The sequence below is a fragment of the Ornithorhynchus anatinus genome, chromosome 8 (genome assembly GCF_004115215.2).
Source record: "Ornithorhynchus anatinus isolate Pmale09 chromosome 8, mOrnAna1.pri.v4, whole genome shotgun sequence".
NCBI classification, from domain to species: Eukaryota; Metazoa; Chordata; class Mammalia; order Monotremata; family Ornithorhynchidae; genus Ornithorhynchus; species Ornithorhynchus anatinus.
Window position 1 is genome coordinate 6,474,862 of NC_041735.1, and position 19,542 is coordinate 6,494,403.

Below are 19,542 nucleotides of genomic sequence, written 5' to 3' on the forward strand. Positions count from 1 at the left end.
GAACATTAAAAACGCATTCACCCGTGTTTTGGGCTTGAACCTTTCAGTATGATCTCAGTGCACTTTGTGGGGAAATAGGGTAGATTCAAAATAACTTCCGATTTACATATTTCTGCTTCTTAACCTCCCCAAAGTCATTTATTGAATATTAAACAAACAATCCCTGCTTGATAAACGCAGAAATTCTGGCACTGGTGGATTCCTGGACCGTTTTTTTTTTTTAAACCCTTGAAAAGTTATTTGATTTGACCCAATGTTCCTGTGCATTTTTACTATGAAAGAAGAAACTCAGTGCTGCATTTGTGGTATTGTTCCAGCTTTTTTCCTTGGAATCTGCTCCCTTTCTTGTTCTCCTCTCATTGTCCTCTCCGGAGGCAGAAGCGGGGGTGGGGTGGGGTGGAGGAGGTGTCTTTTGCTTCAGATCCTTCCCTTTGCCCTACTTCCTGGGAAGTTTCCTCCAAGCATTCCTCTTGTAACCCCCCTCTCTCTCTTCCCCCCAAACACTAGTGTTTATTGAGCAGCTGTTGTGTGTAAAAGAATGTAATAATAATAAGTATGGTATTTGTTAAGCATTTACTGTGGCCCAAGCACTGTTATAAGCACTAGGGTAGATACGGGGTAATCAGGTTGGACACAGCCCCGGTCCAGCGTGGCTCAGTGGAAAGAGCCCGGGCTTGGGAGTCAGAGGTCATGGGTTTGAATTCTGGCGCTGCCACTTGTCAACTGTATGACTGTGGGCAAGTCACTTCACTTCTTTGGGCCTCAGTTACCTCATCTGTAAAATGGGGATTAACTGTGAGCCTCACGTGGGACAACCTGTTTACCCTGTATCTACCCCAGCACTTAGAACAGTGCTCGGCACATAGTAAGCACTTAACAAATACCAACATGTTTGTGTTTTATCCCCATTTAAGGGATGAGGGAACAAGGTCCAGAGAAGTGAAGTGACTTGCCCAAGGTCACACAGCAGACAAGTGGTAGAACTTGGATTAGAACCCACATCCTCTGACTCCCAAGCCCGTGCTTTTGTCACTAGGCCACGCAGTTTCCCCTATTTCCCCACTCAGGGCAATATTTAGAATACGGGATCCCTGCTCTCAAAGAGCAGGGAGCGAGGGGTGGCACTCGTACATGAAATCATTACAGAAAAGACAAAAATTCCCTGTGGCCCCCGCAGTCCGTTCAGGAGCGATTTTGATGATTCCTGGTGCTGTTCTAGGGCAGCCTATCCAAATCCTGAGAGAACCCTTGCTGAAAATTGATTCTCTGGTTCTTTTCCTCTAGACGGGAAGTTCCTCGCGGGCAGGGAACGTGTCTGTCAACTCTGTTAAAATGTACTCTCCCAAGTTTCTTAGTACAGTGATTTGCACCCAGGGCTCAATAAGTAGCACTGACTGATTTCTGGGCTGCAGGGAGCAGGCCATTCCCCCCCCCCCCCCCCCCCCCGCAGATGTAGGTGAGGATTCCAAAACCATGGAGTGAACCTGGTTTAACCAAGATTCATCTCTCTCTTTTTATTTTTTATTTTTCGGTCCAAGTTATAGTGTGAAGAAGAGAGCCAGCCTTTTTCTTCCATGGGTTCAGAATAGCTTTGGGCTTCACCAAAATTCCAGATTTGAAAATTACTTTGCAAAATGATGATATTGGCAAAGCTCTTAGATAAACAAGAAATGAGACATTTTTAAAGCCCGATAAGCGTATCTTAGTGTGTTGGGTTTTTTTTTTTTTCACTGGATGCATACCAAATCATTTAACGAGGGCTACGCTAATTACAGTTGAAAGACTGAAGGAGTCATTAGTTTTCCTAACTTTGAACTATCAGAAGATTTGTCATTATAAACACTAGCACCATATGTTTTGAAATAATATCTAAAAAGGTCACACGTTTCTTTAAAGCAGATAATTAAACCGACAGCTAAATTACCTGGAAATAGGGAGTCATAAATTCTTTTTAAGCTTTCACGACTTGATTAAGTTTGGCAATATTGTTCTCAAAGGCTGTGGGTTATGCTTTTGAGCTTCTTGCTATCATTGTCTCCTCTTCCTCCTGTTCTCCCTTGGGAGAGACTGTATTATGACAAAGATCAGGTTACTGAAGCAAGTTCGAATTCAGACTAAAAGAATATGCAATTTCCGGCTCACCGGATTTCTAAAGTTAGTATCTCACTGAATTCTACCAGTGCATCGTTTTTGCTAATTGTGGTTCCCAAAACAGTTCAGCCAGATCAGTTGAGCCCCGGTTACTCGACTTGCTGTGGAACCACAGAACTAATGCTTAACTTGGGAGAAGGGGCCCTGGCCCCTGGAAGTTGGGGGAGTCACCCCATTTTGGCCACCAGAAGTGGTCTTGCCTGAGTCATCTCCCAAGAGCTTAGCACAGTGCTCTGCACTCAGTAAGCGCTCAATAAATACGATTGATTTGATTGAATGGCACCTCGACTCAGAAGGCCCTGGGTTCTAATTCCGGCTCCACCACTTGTCTGCTCTGTGACCATCCGCAAGTCACTTCACTTCCCTGGGCCTCAGCAACCTCATCTTTAAAATGAGGATTCAGACTGTGAGGCCCATGCGGAGCGTGGACTGTGCCCATCCTGATTACTTTGTATCTACCCCAGCGCTCAGAACAATGCCTGGCTCTCAGTAAGTGCTTAAAAAATACCGTAAAAAAAGGGAAGAAGAAAAGAAAATGGAGGGCGGCTGAAGCAGTGGTTTGGGCTCCCCACGGCCCTTATCGATTTAGCTGTTGGGGTCGCTGATGCCTACGCTTTATAATCCGAGTTTATTGACCCAAATGTGTCCAAGTCCCATTTGGAGATGGTGAGAGACCGAAATGCCAATCCGAAAGTCCTTTCAGTGCAGCCATGAGAATGCAGCTGAAGCGGGGTAATTCTTGAAGAACGTGCCGTAAATAGCGGATGTGAACTGTGGCGATCTCTTACCAGCCTCTTAGAATTAGTCTCTGTTAGTTTGGAGATTATCCCTCTTCTAATTTCTGCCCACCTGTAATCAGCTTTTGATTGGCTTTTAGACTGTAAGCCCGTCCGATTAGACTGTAAGCCCGTCAAACGGCAGGGACTGTCTCTATCTGTTGCCGACTTGTTCATCCCAAGCGCTTAGTACAGTGCTCTGCACATAGTAAGCGCTCGATAAATACTATTGAATGAATTGGCTTTATCTCATAAAGGATTTCACAGATCATGAAAAATTTAAGTGTACCAAAAAGAGAGAAAATTCTCCCCTCAAACTCTCTGAATTCTCAACCAGGTATTAGGTCGACTCTTCTCCCCGGAGTGATCTTTTTTTGCCATGCAGGGAAAAAGTGAGTTTCTGATGATGTTTCTCATAATTTAGAATTACTGAATTTTTCCTCCTCTTTCCATCAAATGTGGAAAAAGTGTTTGCTACCTAGTCATCCTCTCCTCCTCACACGGTGTTGGGTGAAGTATGGTTTTTGCTGAGACACGATCCTATTTCATTGTTTAAATTGGGTTGTGGGCTTCCATCCTAAATCAGTCGATTGTTTATGGAGGACTGCTCTGAGGACTGTGCTAAGCGCTTGACAGAGGATAACCTAACAAGAGTTGGTAGACACATTCCTTTCTACATTATGGCAGTAGGCAAGTAACAAGGCCTAGTGGAAAGAGCGTAGGCCTGGGAGTCAGACACTGTGGTTCTAAACCTGGTTCTGCCACTTATAATGTTGGTATTTGTTAAGCGCTTACTATGTGCAGAGCACTGTTCTAAGCGCTGGAGTAGATACAGGGTAATCAGGTCGTCCCACGGGAGGCTCACAGTTAATCCCCATTTTACAGATGAGGTCACTGAGGCACAGAGAAGTTAAGTGACTTGCCCACAGTCACACAGCTGACAAGTGGCAGAGCTGGGAGTCGAACCCATGACCTCTGACTCTGAAGCCCAGGCTCTTTCCACTGAGCCACGCTATCTGCTGTGAGATTATGGGCAAGTTACTTAACTTCTCTGGGCCTCAGGTCCCTCACCGGCATAATATTCTCTCTTCTACTTACTTTGTGTGCTCCTTGTGGGACCTGGGTATCCTGTATCCACGCCAGTGCATGTAGCAATTGCTTAACAAATACCATCATCATTCATTCAGTCGTATTTATTGAGCGCTTACCGTGTGCGAAGCACTGTACTAAGGGCCTACCAAATGCTGCAGGAGCGTCTTTGGATTGTGCTCATCCCATGTGATTTATGAAGGATCTGTAGTAGATCCCTCTTTGGGCCTGACTTTCTGGGTCCTATTAAACAAGATGACTTCTCCCCCCAGCCCTTGCTGGAACGGTCAGAGTTTGCGGGTTCAGGACGTGTCCCAACTCCCTTGGGATGTTCACTCTTTACAGTGCTCAAGTGCTTAGTCCAGTGCTCTGCGCTCAATAGATAGGATTGATTGATTGCTGGGTCCTTTGTGACGTTCATTCCTTCAGTTGTATTTGAGAGCTTAATGTGTGTAGAGTACTGTAGTAAATGCTTGGGGGAGTACAATATTACAATAAACAGACACTGCCTTCAGTAAGCTTACAGTCTAGGGGACGGGGAGGATTGCGAAGGGAGCCTTTCGGAGCGGACTCGGGACCTGGATTTTGGAACTAAATCAAGGCCGTCAGTTGTGCAGATGAGGCATTCTTCTGCCGGCCTGGGCCGGAGTCAACCTCCTGCAGATTCACCCTATTCCGAACCCGAGTTCCTGGGCCTGCTCCAGAGTCAGCCAGCCCTCAGGAGGGTGGAATGAGATGGGAGATTTTTCCCTTCCCTTGGCTGCTTCAGTCGGTTTGTGACACCACCATTTAGCTTCAATCCTCAGCAGCTTGTGTTTAGTTTTGGCCCCCGTTGTCATTGGCGATGTTGTTTTTTAACCCAGCCCGACTTTGACCCTGATGAAGTGTTTTTTCTCTTTCCATTGGCTTAACCGAAAACTGACATGGCACTTTTAGAGCCTTTCACAATTATCCAGGTACTTCAATAAATGATTACCTAGCAGATTACAAGGTCTCTCTCTCTCTCTTTCTATCTCCCGTTTAGACGACCCTTTGCAGTTTAGCATTTTCTTCACCACATGGTGGAAATGGCTCTTAAATTCTCTGTGCCTCAGTTACCTCATCTGTCAAATGGGGATTAAGATTGTGGGCCTCACGTGGGAGAACCTGACTGCCCTGTATCTATGCCAGCGCTTAGGACAGTGCTCTGCACATAGTAAACGCTTAACAAATACCAACATTATTATTATTATTAAATGGCTGCCATAACTTTTGGGCCTGGTTTTAAACATTTGTCCTTAGAGATGTAAAGATACCTAACTAACTCTAAATAACTTCTGTGTGCTGTCAGTTCAAGCCTCCGCCATCATCTCGAGTGAGTCTCACAACGAGCTTTTATAAATGAAAACGTCTTTGAAAAATACAGTTTTGTAAAGGATTTCAAGAAGCGAGTAAACTGGGGTTACTGAGCGCCTTCTCAAGATGATGCCTTTTTTTTTTTTTTGACTTTTCAGGAATTTCCGCTACGGGGTCCTCTTCATAAATGCTGCCTCATCAGACCTAGGCTGAAACTTGTACTATTTGCAGACCTTAGGTCATTTTTAACATCTCCGTTTACAGGTAGTAGGACAACTTCATTTTTTTTGACCCATTAGGGTTTTGAGGAATGCGTGCCATCTCTAGTCAATCGAGTGATCTAATCCTCTCCTCTTCCTTATCTATATATTTAAATTGAGCTCAAAAAGGCTTAATGCCCCAGTTTTAAGACTGATTACTCCCGCGAGCTTTTAGGTGAAGCTGGCTACATGGGTCTGCCAGGCTCTGTTACTTAAAGATTTAGTTGTGGGCATGGGTAATGTCTGTTTATTGTGTGTGATACTCTCCCAAGTGCTTCGTAGAGTGCTTTGCACACAGTAAGTGCTCAGTAAATGCAATTGAATTGAATAGGGCAGTGTTCAAATATCAAGAACCCCCCTGTTTGAATGGGTTCTGCTTTTCACTATGATAATTTTTAGTTCTGCCTTGTTATATCAATTCGGATTTTCATTCTCTACATTTCTGTAGCTAGAATTTTCTAAAAAAGAAACCATTTATTGACCTCGTAATGACACCCGATATAGTCAGACTGTTGAAATGTATTTCCACCTCCCTGACCATCCTCTCCAGTAAGCCAGTAGGTAGTTAAATAGGTATTTCAGTATCTTCTGTCCTCCTGTTTTGCTTCTGATCATTGATTATATTGACTGGGAATACTAGTTGACCCATTGAGACCCATGAAGTATTAGTGATAATGTTATTTAGCTGCCTCTGGAAGCTTGTTGCGGACAGGGAACGCATCTGTTTACTGTTCTACTGTACTCTCCCAAGTGCTTAGTACAGTGCTCTGCACACAGTAAACACTCAGTATATACCATTGCCTGATTCATTGAGCGGTTACTATGGGCAGAGCACTGTACTAAGCCCTTGGTAAAGTACAACAGAATCAGCAGACATGTTCTCTGCCCATAATGAGCTTACATATTTACAGGTTGAGAAGTCAGAATAAATAATTGCATGTACCGATGAATATGCATGAATACCCAAGTGCTCAAGATAAGGTATAAATAAATATGAAAGTGCAAGAGCGGGGTGGGGTGATGTGGAATGGAATTTTTTTTTAAATGGTATTTTTGTTGTGGTATTTAAGTGCTTACTGTGTACCAGGCACTGTATTAAGCGCTGGGTTGGAGGCAATAGATCAGGTTGGACACAGTCCATGTCCTTGTCTCACATGGGGCCCATAGTCCTAATCCCCATTTTACAGATGAGTGAACTAGGCACAGAGAAGTCAAGTGACTTGTCCAAGATGACATAGCTGACAGGTGGCAATCTGGATTAGAACCCAGGTCCTTTTGACTCCCAAGCCCATGCTCTACCCACTAGTCTGTGCTGTCTCTCTGAGTTTATTACTGCTTGCTACGTGCCAAGCACTGTACCAAGTGCTGGGGGAGATGCAAGATAATTAGACTGAACACAGTTCATGCCCCATTTTAGGCTCACAATAATAATAATTATGGTATTAAACACTATTTGCCAAGCATTGTTCTAAGCGCTGGGGTAGATGAAGGGTAATCAAGTTGTCCCACATGAGGCTCACACTTATAATCCCCATTTTACAGCTGAGGTAACTGAGACACAGTGAAGTGACTTGCCCATGGTCATTCAATAGTATTTATTGAGCGCCTACTATGTGCAGAGCCCTCTACTACTGTAGACAAATGGTGGAGCCGGGATTAGAACTCACAGCCTCTGACTCCCAAGCTTGTCCTCATTCCACTAAGCCACTATGCTTATAGGAGGAAGTAAGATGAGGTAACTGGGGCACAGAGAAGTTAAGTGACTTGGCTAAGATTACACAGCAGACAAGAGGCAGGATTAGAACTCAGGGCTGTTGGGAGTGGGAATTAATCAGGAAAGACTTGTTTGGAGACTATGACTTATCTAGTTTGGGTGGGGAGGGAGTCCCAAGGCAGAGGAACTGTGGAAGTGGGGGGATTTTTCCAAAATGAGGTGCCAGCTAGAGGGTCAATATTTGTTCACGTTGTGGGTCTCAAAGAGGACTATGCTTGTCACTGTGGAGTAAATGTAAAATACCAAATTCAGACCACAAGCTATTGATTGAAATTAAGATTCAGACCAACATGGCAATTATCCCAAGAAAAAGTCAGCCAAGAAGAGAGAGGAAAAAATACTCTTACAAAAATGAGAAAAAAAATTTCATTTAAAGAATTCTTAAGTTGGTCTGACTTAGAATGTTGTTTTCCATTCGCTTTTATAACTCCCTGGGCCAATGGAGCTTTCTGAAGGTTTCTAATCACCCATATTTCATCATGAGCCTTGGCAGTTCTTTGTTGTTGGGCCAAGTCAAGATTTTACAAAAAGGGGAGAAACCTCTTTTGATGTATTTGAAACTCCAAATAAGTGAGGAGAATGCTAAAACCTCTTAAAAAAAATTAGGAGTGCATTGCCCCCTGTGGGAGCCAGTCTTATGGCTAGTGAGTCTAGGTTGATGAAATAATTATTATTATTATTACTACTACTACTACTAATAGTAATGATGATATTGGTTAAGCTCTTACTATCTGTCAAGCACTGTTTTAAGTGTGGGGGTAGATACAAGCTAATCAGGTTGGACACAATCCCTGTCCCACATGGGGCTCACAGTTTTAATACCCATTTTACAGATGAGGTAAGTAAGGCACAGAGAACTAAAGTGGCTTTCCCAAAATCCCTCTGCAGGCAACTGGGATTAGTTGCCAATTTCTCCTGAGCTGGAATTAGAACCCAATTCCTCCTGACTCCCAGGCCCGTACTCTATCCACTAGGCCACGTTTATCCACTAGGCAATGCTGCTTCTCCAGCGTGTGAATTTACAGCTAAATATATTCTATATATCGATCATTGGTATTTATTGAGTGCTATGTGCAGAGCACTGTACTAAGCACTTGGGAGAGTTTACTACAACAGAATTAGCAGACCCGTTCCCTGCCCATGTTGAGCTTTACAGTCTGTGGGATGAGTCTTACAGCCTAGAGGATGAGTTTACAGTCATATATTTGGAGAGAGGGAATGGGAGAAGGAGCTGTATGCTGAACAAATGACAGAATTGCTACAATGAAGTGTTTTTTTCCTCCATCACAGAGCATTTTTACATTCTTTAGTTGAACGGAAACTGTCTAGTTAATAAGATGATCCCACTGTCAGGGAAGCCTATCTTAGGGGGCAAGTGGCTGAGTTCTTTTCTGAACCTTACATTTTTTCAGAGAAGTCTGAGGTTACAATTATCAATCGATTAATCGTATTTATTGAGCAATTACCATGTGCGGAGTACTGTACTAAGCACTTGGGAGACACAGTATAACAGAGTTGGTGGACACGTTTCCTGCTCACAGCGAGCATACAGGCTAGAGGGAGCTTATTAGTTTCAATTGCTTGACCTTTTGACTCCAGAGTCCCCTCCAGTTATCGCCCCATCTCCCTCCTACCCTTTTCCAAATTTCTGGAGCGAGTCATCTACACTTGCTCCCTCAAATTCCTCTCCTCCAACTCTCTCCTGGACCCCCTCCAATCTGGCTTCTGTCCCTTCCACTCCACTGAAATTGCCCTCTCAGAGGTCACCAGTGACCTTCTTGCCAAATCCAACGGCTCCTACTCCATCCTAATCCTCCTTGACCTCTCAGTTGCCTTTGACACCGTCGACCATCCGCTTCTCCTCAACACATTATCCAACCATGGCTTCACGGACTCCGTCCTCTCCTGGTTCTCCTCTTATCTCTCTGACTGTTCTTTCTCAGTCTCCTTCGTGGGCTTCTCCTCCCCCTCCATCCCCTAACTGTAGGGGTTCCTCAAGGGTCAGTTCTTGGTCCCCTTCTTTTCTCTATCTACACTCACTCCCTTGGTAAAATTCGCTCCCACAGCTTCAACTATCATCTCTACGCCCATGATACCCCAATCTACATCTCTTCCACGTTCTCTCTCCTTCCCTCCCTTCAGGCTCTCATCTCCTCCTGCCTTGAGGACATTTCTACTTGAATGTCCTTCCACCACCTAAAACTCAACATGTCCAAGGCAGAGCTCCTTATCCTCCCTCCCAAACCCTATCCTCCCCCTGACCTTCCCATTACTGTGGACGGCACTACCATCCTTCCCGTCTCACAAGCCCTCAACTTTGATGTCATCCTTGACTCAGCTCTCTCATTCACCCCACATATCCAATCCGTCACCGAAACCTATCGATCTCACCTTGTCCACATCGCTAAGATCCGCCCTTTCCTCTCCATCCAAACCACTACCATGTTAGTACAATCACTCATCCTATCCCGACTGGATTACTCCATCAGCGTCCTTTCTGACCTCCCAACCTCCTGTCTCTTCCATCTTCAATCTATGCTTCAGTCTACTGCCCGGATTATCATCTTTCTTCAGAAACGTTCTGGGAATGTCTGCCCCCCCTCAAAAATCTCCAGTGGTTGCCTGTCAACCTCCATATCAAGGAAAAACTCCTCACTATTGGCTTCAAAGCTCTCCATCACCTTGCGCCCTCCTACCTCAGCTCCCTTCTCTCCTACATCCCAGCCTGCACATTCTGCTCCTCTGATGCTGACCTTCTCACTGTGCCTTGTTCTCACCCATCCTGCCATCTGCCCCTGGCCCTGCCATCTGCCCCTGGCCCACATCCTGCCACTGGCCTGGAATGCCCTCCCTTTTCACATCTGCCAATCACACTCTCCTCCCCTTCAAAGCCTTACTGAAGGCTCACCTCCTCCAAGAAGCCTTCCCAGACTAAACCTCCTTATTCCTCAGCTCCCGCTCCCCTCCCCATCGCCCCGATTCGCTCTCTTTGCTCTACCCCGCTCCCCGCCCCACAGCACTCGTGTACATTTGTACATATTGATTATTCTATTTATTGTATTAATGATGTGTGTATATCTATAATTCTACTTATTTATATTGATGCCTGTTTACTTGTTTTGTTGTCTGTCTCCCCCCTGCTAGACTGTAAGCCCATTTTGGGCAGGGATGGTCTCTCTTTATTGCTGAATTGTACTTTCCAAGCACTTAGGAAAGTGCTCTGCACACAGCAAGTGCTCAGAAAATACGATTGAATGAATGAAGTGCTAGTTTTCCCAAGTCCATGAGTTATGTGTCTTTGACCAGCTTGGTTATTCTTCTTTGGAACCGAGATGGAGAAAATGGCGCCATCCTACAAAGAGAGTCTTCAAGGAAACCATCTTGATTTCATTTCTGAGCGTTTAATGCTTGGCCCGCTATCTTCATCACTGACCCTGCTTCTCCTACCTTTCAGCCAAATCTCCTGAGTTGCACTAGTAGTCACACTGAGCAGACTCCTTCTGTATAGTTTGAATTTTTTTTTTTTTTTTGCTTAAATCACTTTTCCATCCACCCTGAGAGGATTCTGAGAAAGAGATTAATTTGCCACCTCATTCCCTCAGCACACAGGTGAGATTTCCTACCCACAAGTTAAACTCAGTTTATGAAATAGAATCGAGCCTCTAAATTAGAGTTTGAAAGAGTTATTGGTCTGCTGGCTGTACAATTGGCAGCCTAAACTGGGACCCCTGTCATGAAGACCCCTCCTGATTGATATGTCTGAAGGGGGGGAGGAGCGGTTTATACCCCATAATGAATGCTGGTGGCCATTTTAGCTCTTGACCATAATTTCCTGAAACAATCTCGGGGGACAAAGATAAATGCCAAGCATTTCTGAGCAAATACTCAGAAGCAGCGTGGCCCAGTGGAAAGAACACAGGCCTTGGAGCTAGACAACCTGCATTCTAATCCCTGCTCTGCCACTTGCCCACTGTGTGACCTTGAAAAAATCGCTTAACTTCTCCGTGCCTCAGTTTCCTCAACTGCAGAATGGGGATTCAATGCCTATCTCCACCCTACCTGACTGTGAGCCTTGTGTGGGAAAGGGAGTGTATCCAGCCTGATTAACTTGCATCTACCCCAGCACGTAATAATAATAATAATGTTGGTATTTGTTAAGCACTTACTATGTGCAGAGCACTGTTCTAAGCGCTGGGGTAAACACAGGGGAACCAGGTTGTCCCACGTGGGGCTCACAGTCTTAATCCCCATTTTACAGATGAGGGAACTGAGGCACAGAGAAGTTAAGTGACTTGCCCACAGTCACACAGCTGACAAGTGGCAGAGCTGGGATTCGAACTCATGAGCCCTGACTCCAAAGCCCGTGCTCTTTCCACTGCGCCACGCTGCTTCTCTTAGAACAGTTCACTTGTTTCTGTCTCCCCCCCACCAGACTGTAAGCCCTTTGTGGGCAGGGATTGTCTCTCTCTTTTGCGGTATTGTACTTTCCAAGCGCATAGTACAGTGTTCTGTGCACAGTAAGCGCTCAATAAGTACGATTGAATGAACAGCGTTTGACATAATAAGCACTTGAGTCCAATTTTTTTTTTTTTAAAACAACAAATTTGGATTCCTTTCTGAACTGCATCTCTCAGCTTTTGCTCCGGAAGCAACAGTTCTAGTCTCTGGTAACTCTGCATGGTCTGACCCGAAAAGCAAGAATTCCCTGGATTCTCCTGAGCCCCGGGGAGCTAGAAGACGTTTAACAAATACTGTTCCATTTAAATATCCCCTTTTAAGTATCCACAAGTGTATGCTAATTGATTGTGAGAGATAAGCCAAGTGCTTCAAGTAATAACACTAGTTGACTTTTATGTTTCAAAATGCAAGCTTTCCCCCAGCCTTTTAGTAATCAATTAATCAGTGGGAAACTGTAAGATGTTCCAATTTGTGGCCTCAAAAAACAAAATCTTTTCCACCCCACTTCAAACCTTTGTGTCTAGGCACCGTAGTGGGATTCAATTTCCCCAGTCCTTTAATAGTGTCTACTAAAGATTATTTACATTTATATATAATGGTGGTGGGAGGATTTTTTTTTTGTAGGACCTGACGTAGCACAAGGATTGGTGAAGGGGGGTGGTGAAAGTGGAGAAGAAAGCACAAAAATAATAACTCATCACCCCAAACACTTAAACTTTTATAGTAATAATGCATGATGCCTGGACATTTTTTTCTTTTCATTTGCAGTTTGTGCCCTACAAACAGTGTGAGAACATTGGAATAACATTATCAATGTGGCAGAATTTTCATAGCACTGTGGCAACCTGAAAGTGATTTTTGTTTCCAGACCAGTGTGATTCCATATATGCAGGAGAGGTTTTCTTCAAGTCCCCCCTCCCCTGCCCCCTCCTCTCCCCAAATGATAAACATAGGTTGAAAAAGATTGAGTAGAACTCATTATTAAAATGATAAGGAGATGTGTGGCCTCAGGATTATTGTGGCAGTCACCATTATTATGACTGGCTAGATTGTAAGCTCCTTGACAGCAGGGAGCATGTCTACTTAGTCCAAATGCCCAGTACAGTGCTTTCCCCACAGTAGGCACTCAGTAAGTAACATTGATTATTGCTACTGCCCCGAGTGGACATCAGTTCCTTTGCTTTGAGAAAGGCGAGGTGCTGTGCAGTGTACATTTCCAAGTAAATTCATACTGTCACGAGCATCTTATAACATTTATAATTAAAAAGCTAAGGTGTGGCCACAGTCTTAGTTTCTCTGGCCAGCAAAATGTTTACTTCATAAAAATACAACATGAAGTCTCTCAGCTTTAGGGCCAAGGAGAAATGATGGGATACTCTTTGGTATTTTGCAAAACCGTACTGGGGATGTTGCAGTTTTGAAGTGGCTTCAAATAGAATTTTAATTACAGTTTTAACTACCCTGAATTGGAGTGTAAAAAATGTTTCAGAAAAATACATATGGAATAGAATTTGTATTTCACATCTTCATGCTGTATTTGCAAATTTGCTGGAAGCTATTTATTTGGTACAGCAGTATTTTGCTGGTGCATGTCATTTTTCCTTTTCCCTCTGTCGGCTTAGTTGCAGTGGGGGTTTTAGAGAAGTCTGTTAGCCTCTGAGATGTGTTATAAATCTTGGACAAGCTAGACCTATAACTGTGTATTGTCAAAGGTTTAGAGGGTATTGATGTTTTGTGTAGTTGAGCTAATAAACCACATATAAGTGAAGATGAAGAGTTATACGGGGGAAAGGAATAAAAATAATCGGAGCAAATAAGTCTCTTTGAGATGTGTTGGGAGACAGTTCCCTCAACGTAGCACTGCCTTTCTGGTTGGGGGGGAGAGAGAAGAATTCCAGCCACAGCTGTTTTTCAAAGTAATAATTGATTACATCGATCCCCTGCAGGGGAATGGTAGTGTGCTTTGTTGTGAGGTTTGCCTTTTCTGATGATAAGAGAGGGTGGGAAACGTGTCTTGTTTCTGGTGTCCATTCCTGAGTGTTCAGTACAGCGTCCTGCTCCCGGTAAGCACTAAGTAAATACCGCTGACTGATTGCAGGAAAATGGAAAGCCATTGGAGGGTTTAGAGGAGAAGGGAGATGTGTGGCACTTCCAGAAGATGATCCACGCAGCCACTAGTCTGTAAACTGCTTGAGGAAAGGGATCATGTCTGTCAGTTCTCTTGGACTCACCCAAGCGTTTAGTCCAGTGGCTTGAGCGGCTTACGCTCAGCAAGTAGAATTGATTGAGGCAGCCAGGGACAGAAGTAATAATATTAATTGTGGTATTTGTTAAATGGTTACTCTGTGCCAGGCATTGTTCTAAGCGCTGGGGTGGATACAAGCAAATGGGATTGGATGCACTCTCTGTCCCATGTGGGACTCACGGTCTCAATCCCCGTTTTACAGATGAGGGAACTGAGGCCCAGGAAAGTGAAGTGACTTGCCCAAGGTCACACAGCAGGCATGTGGATTAGAACCCAGGTCCTCCTGACTCCCAGGCCTGTGCCCTAGCCACTAAGCCATGCTGTTTAATGGTCTTTAAATGCCAGTGTGCCTCTTACAGCTTGAATTACTTGAATTGAATTGCAGCTTGAATTGAATTCGATGGGCAGGGATTGTCTCTATCTGTTGCCGAATTGTCCATTCCAAGCCCATAGTACAATGCTCTGCACATAGTAAGCGCTCAATAAATACTATTGAATGAATGAATTCAAAGCAGATGCTTTTTAAAAATTTTTTTAAATTTTGGCTCCATGGTGTCATGGGGCTTGGGGGAGAGCCCAGATCCTGCCTTGGGGGGCTACCAGAACGTCAGGAACCACTGAGGAAAGTGATCCTGAGCTCCTGCTGCTCCCACTATCTCTGTCAATCAGTTAATGGTATTTGTGGAGCGCATAATAATAATAGCGGCATTTGTTCAGTGCTTACTATGTGCCAAGCACTGTGGTAAGCTTACTGTAAGCTAATTGTCGGCAGGAAATGTGACTTGTAGTGTCATGTCGTACTCTCATAAGTGCTTAGTACAGTGTCCTTCACACAATAAGCGCTCCATGGAGTGATTACTGTGTGCAGTTCACTGTACTAAACACTTGGGAGAGTACAGTATAACTGGGTTAGTAGGCACGTTCCCTGCCCACGACAAGCTTTTGGTCTAGAAGGGGAGATAGGCATTAATAGAAATAAATCGGTGACAGATGTGGACATAAGGGCTGTCGGGCCGAGGGAGGGGTGAATAAAGGGAGGAAATCCAAGAATGAGGGCGACACAGAGGGAGTGAGAGATGGGGAAATGAGGGCTTAGTCAAGGAAGGCCTCTTGGAGGAGAAGTGCCTTCAGTGAGGGTGTGGGTGCGAGAGGGTGTGTGTGGGTGTCATCTCTGTGTGTGTGGGTGTCATCTGTGTGTGTGTGTGTGTATGTGGTGGAGGGTGTCACGTAACCAGTTTTTTGGACTGGCAGAATGCATGGGTGTGTGTGTGAGCCCATGTTCGTTCATTCATTCAGTTGTATTGAGCGCTTTCTGTGTGCAGAGCACTGTACTGAGCATCCAACCATCCTGCACGAAGAGTCCATTTTTACTCACAACTTTTTAAGCAGCAAGGAGGCTAATAGAATTACATGGGCCTTTTGGGGGTGATTGTGGGGAGGGGGGATGCTGCTGGGCAAAAACACTTCATTCTAATCTCCCCTGTTACGTAGGAAGGCAGAGTTGTAGTGGAAGGTTTTCTTAGTCCATTCATATTTAGCTTGCCTGCCAGTTTTCCCAAGGGGCCAAGTGGAAAATATATTTGTCTTTATTTGAGTGGTTCTCGCTTGATAATCTCTATTAATCGTTAGAGGTAGTCAATAGCATGTCAGTGGGACTTTGCGAAAATTAAACACTCAGAAAAGCTGTATTTTGGAAACCTCTCTCTAGTTGTTTGCAAAATCAGCTCAGGGTCAGATTTCCATACCCAAACTTAGAGGAAAAAGTGGACTTTAAAAATGACTGTCAATACACGGAAAAACCTGTAGATTAAAAAAAAATTAGTTGGAGTGAAGGTTGATTTTCCTAGGGCTTCTTGCATCCTGATGCACCAGGTTGGTGCTTTTGCTGAGGATGAGCCACTTTTGTAGTAATGTTACCATGGTAACTGCCTTCCAAGAGCTGCCTCAAGGTCACTCATCAGTCATAGCCTGGAGTGCTCGGATTTCGTAAAAAAGCAAAATATCAGTGCCGAATAGATAAAATACTATTCGTGATCATTCTGTCGCATTGTTTAATCAATTCCCGTGAAGCTCTCCGAATACTTTAGCAATACAAATATAAATAATGATTTCACTTATGTCTTCCATTTTCATTATCAACCTTATTTACAGAGACTTTTTTGAATACCGAATCATTTTGCCTGCCCTTTCACTGGCGTAACGATATGTCAACGATATTTCTTTCAAGGCTTAGATGCAGTGTGATAGACATTGTAAAATTATTTTTAAGGAAGCAACTTAAATTCCTTTGTATTTGCATTGGGATCCAAGTATTGAAATGCTTTCCCTGGACTCTACGGTTGTTTTCAGGTATGAGATAGGAGTGGAAAACATAGATTTCCAATTTCACATATATTTGCTTGTGCTTGTAGTGCGACGCTTTCTTTCAAGGGACCACGCATGGTCTATTTTTTTCCAATCTAGTCTTCAGAGCTCCCTCCCCCCGCGCCCCCCACGGTGCTAAATCTGAATTCTTGTTCCTTGCACCTTCCTTCTTTTCATCACCTCTAGTCATCGTAATAGTAATAATTGAGGTGTTTAAGCACTCACTCTGTGTTAAGCACTGCACCAGGCGCCGAGGTAGTTGACCTAATGGTCACCAGGTCGTACATGGTCCCTGTCCCAAACCACTTCTCCTTCTTACTTGAACTGTATTTCATGCCTATATTTTCCAGAGGAGATTGAGGCCTAGAGAAGTGAAGTAGCTTGTCCACATTCCCACAGCAGACTAGTGGCAGTTGTGGGATTTGAACCCAGCTCCTTTGATTCCCCAGGTCCCTGCTCTTTCCACTTGGCCACACTGCTTCTCTGGCCCTCCCCTCTTCGGATTCCTTTTTCATGTGTTGTTGTTCGCTGTAGAGGTGGTTGTGAAACGAAGGCTAGCGTCTGATGATTAAAATACTGGAAAAACTGGTGTGTAAGGTAGGAAGGGGTGGGAAGAAGTGCTTGTCTGCCCGTTTTGGTATTCTTGCGATTCTGCTTCCAAGCAGAAGAGGTAAGTACTACCAATATATCAAGGAAGTGAATTTGCAAGAGGAGATTAAGGAGGCATTAGACTGAAACAAATGTAATTTGCTGCTGTGCCAAGATTGGGAATACAGTCTTCTAGAAAATTTGATATTTCATCTAATCAGTAGCTAACTAGTTGCTCTTTCTCCAGTGGAAATGGGAAAGCATGGGTGATCTCATAAAACTCCTTCATCCCCTTTCCTGCCGAGCAGACAACATCGTAGCGCCTGATCAAGGAATTTTCCATGCTTGAAATCTCAATGAGCGCACGGCCACTTCCCTGTTAACACGGCCTCAGTTCAAGTGCAAAGCAGGGTGGTTAATTCTTAGCCCCATATAAATGCATTTCTTGCTAATTCCCTGGGAAAAACAAAGCAGGACTTGGGAGACCTGGATTTCTCGCGGGGGCTCTTCTTTGGTCAGAGCCCCTGAGTCATCCTCTGATGCTCTGACTCAGAACTTCTGCAGCCCTCGTTCTTTTCATCCCCATCCCGCCTCCCCCCACATCTCCTTGACTTTTCCCAATTCCAAGGCATTCTGGTGCCCTTCCAGATGAGACCTTTCCAGACACCCCTCCCTTTTCCAGAGCCTTGGTCTCATCCGTAGCCTGCAGAGACGGAGATCATAAGCCGCCCGCGACCGCTTTTCGGAGAAGGGATGAGACAGTCGGAGAGGATCTGGCTGCCGAGTCGATCTTGGCTCTGGACCGTGCCTGTCCTTTTGGGAAGCAGCATGCCCTCGTGGATTGAGCCCGGGCCCGGGGGTCAGAAGGTCATGCGTTCTAATCCCGGCTCCGCCACTTGTCTGCTGTGTGACCTTGGGCAAGTCACTTCATGTCTCTGGGCCTCAATTCCATCACCTGCAGATGGGGATTAAGAGTGTGAGCCTTATGTAAGACAGGGACTGTGCCCAACCCGATTATGTTGCATCTGCTGCAGTGCTTCGAACAGTGCCTGGCGCATAGTAAGCGCTTAACAAATACCATAATTTTATTATTATTGGAAATGAGACTGACACCGACTGAATTGTGTCTAGAAAGTCATTGAGACCATTGATCTCTCCCAGGAAAGGTGGGACTTTAGAGGAGTACAGGTAAGTAGGTAGCATTGCATTGCAAAGATAAGGTAGACTGTAAGCTCCCTGTGGGGGAGGGAACATGTCTTCCAACGCCGTACTCTCCCAAGCGTTTAGAGCAGTTCTCCATACATAGTAAATGCTCAGGAGATGCTATCGATCGCACTGCACACAGTAAGGGCTATAAATACATTCGAGTTGAACATGTCTTAGGGACCTCTTGCTTTTGGGTAGCGAGAGGTTTTATACGTATGTGGAGGGCAGCCCACAAATGGGTCTAAATTTGGGTTGAAAAAACTAATTTTGAACATAGCCCGGTTACCAATTTTTGATGTGGGGACCAAGGGCATGGAAAGTATCAGATGATGTATTTTATGTGAGGGTTCATCCTGTATACCCTGAAACAGGACACACTGAGGAGAAACGGAGCAGGGAGGGTGGGGGGATGGTTGTAAGGAAGAAAAGGGGGAACTCCCCCACCCCCAAAACCCCCTCCAAAACCCTTAACAGCCAGTGGGAAAGAACAGAGAAAGGATGGCACGGAAAGTTGAATAAGATGAGGTGGAAGAACAGGGCCTTGAAAAAATCAAGGCCACAACTCTTCTGTTTCAGGAAGGATGAAGATGTAAGTAGTAGAACAGGATGGGATTCTTGATATCGGTGGAGAAGGAATGAAGGCAGGCATCGGGTGACGGGGGGAGGGGAAAGGGAGGGGAGGGCAAAAGAAAGAGGAAATCCTCCCCACCCCCAGAGGAAAATTAGACTCTGAGTATTGGCTCGGGGTGGTTGACAGTGGGGCCTGAAAACGATAGCTGTAGGAAAAGTAGGAGAGCGAATGTGGTCTGTGGTGCTTGGAAAGAGGAAAGGGAGATAATATAGGAAAGGGGAGAGTGATGGAGGTGGGGCCCAGAGATGCCCAATAATAGGTAGGATGATGGGAAGAAGGGCAGATTAATGAATCTCTGTGCTCTGCCATCCCAGTTGAAGCTAAAGCGTTATAAACTGGGGCTGTATGTGTGAATGACTAAGACGATTATCCTTCTCAGTGGGGGCTAACCCCCCCCCCCCCCCAAACCCCTGCTTCTGCCCTGGCAAGGACTCAAATAACGGCACAAGGAGAGCCCATAACAGGTTCCCTTACTAACGCTCCTTCCTGGCCTCCCTCGCCTCCTCTCCTCTTCACCCTCCTCTCCTCTTCACCCTCCTCTCCTCTTCACCCTTCTCTCCACCCTCCCTTTCACCCTCCCCTCCCCTCTCCCTTCCTCTCCACCCTCCCCTCCTCTCCACCCTTCCCTCCTCTCCACTCTCCACCCTCCCCTCCTCTCCACTCTC

The 19,542-nt window shown here is 45.0% G+C and overlaps 1 protein-coding gene across 10 annotated transcripts in view; it reads left to right on the forward strand.

Moving 5' to 3' along the window:
* NCOA3 (nuclear receptor coactivator 3) overlaps positions 1-19,542 on the forward strand; it is a 142,642-nt gene that overhangs the window by 16,781 nt on the left and 106,319 nt on the right. Inside the window, exon 1 of one of the 10 annotated variants that reach the window (XM_029071126.2) lies at positions 5,532-5,615. The exons of the other annotated variants lie outside the window; for them this stretch is intronic. The gene's annotated coding sequence lies outside the window, so the exon portion shown is untranslated. Of the gene's footprint in view, positions 1-5,531; positions 5,616-19,542 lie in introns of those variants that run through there. 10 annotated transcript variants of the gene reach the window in all.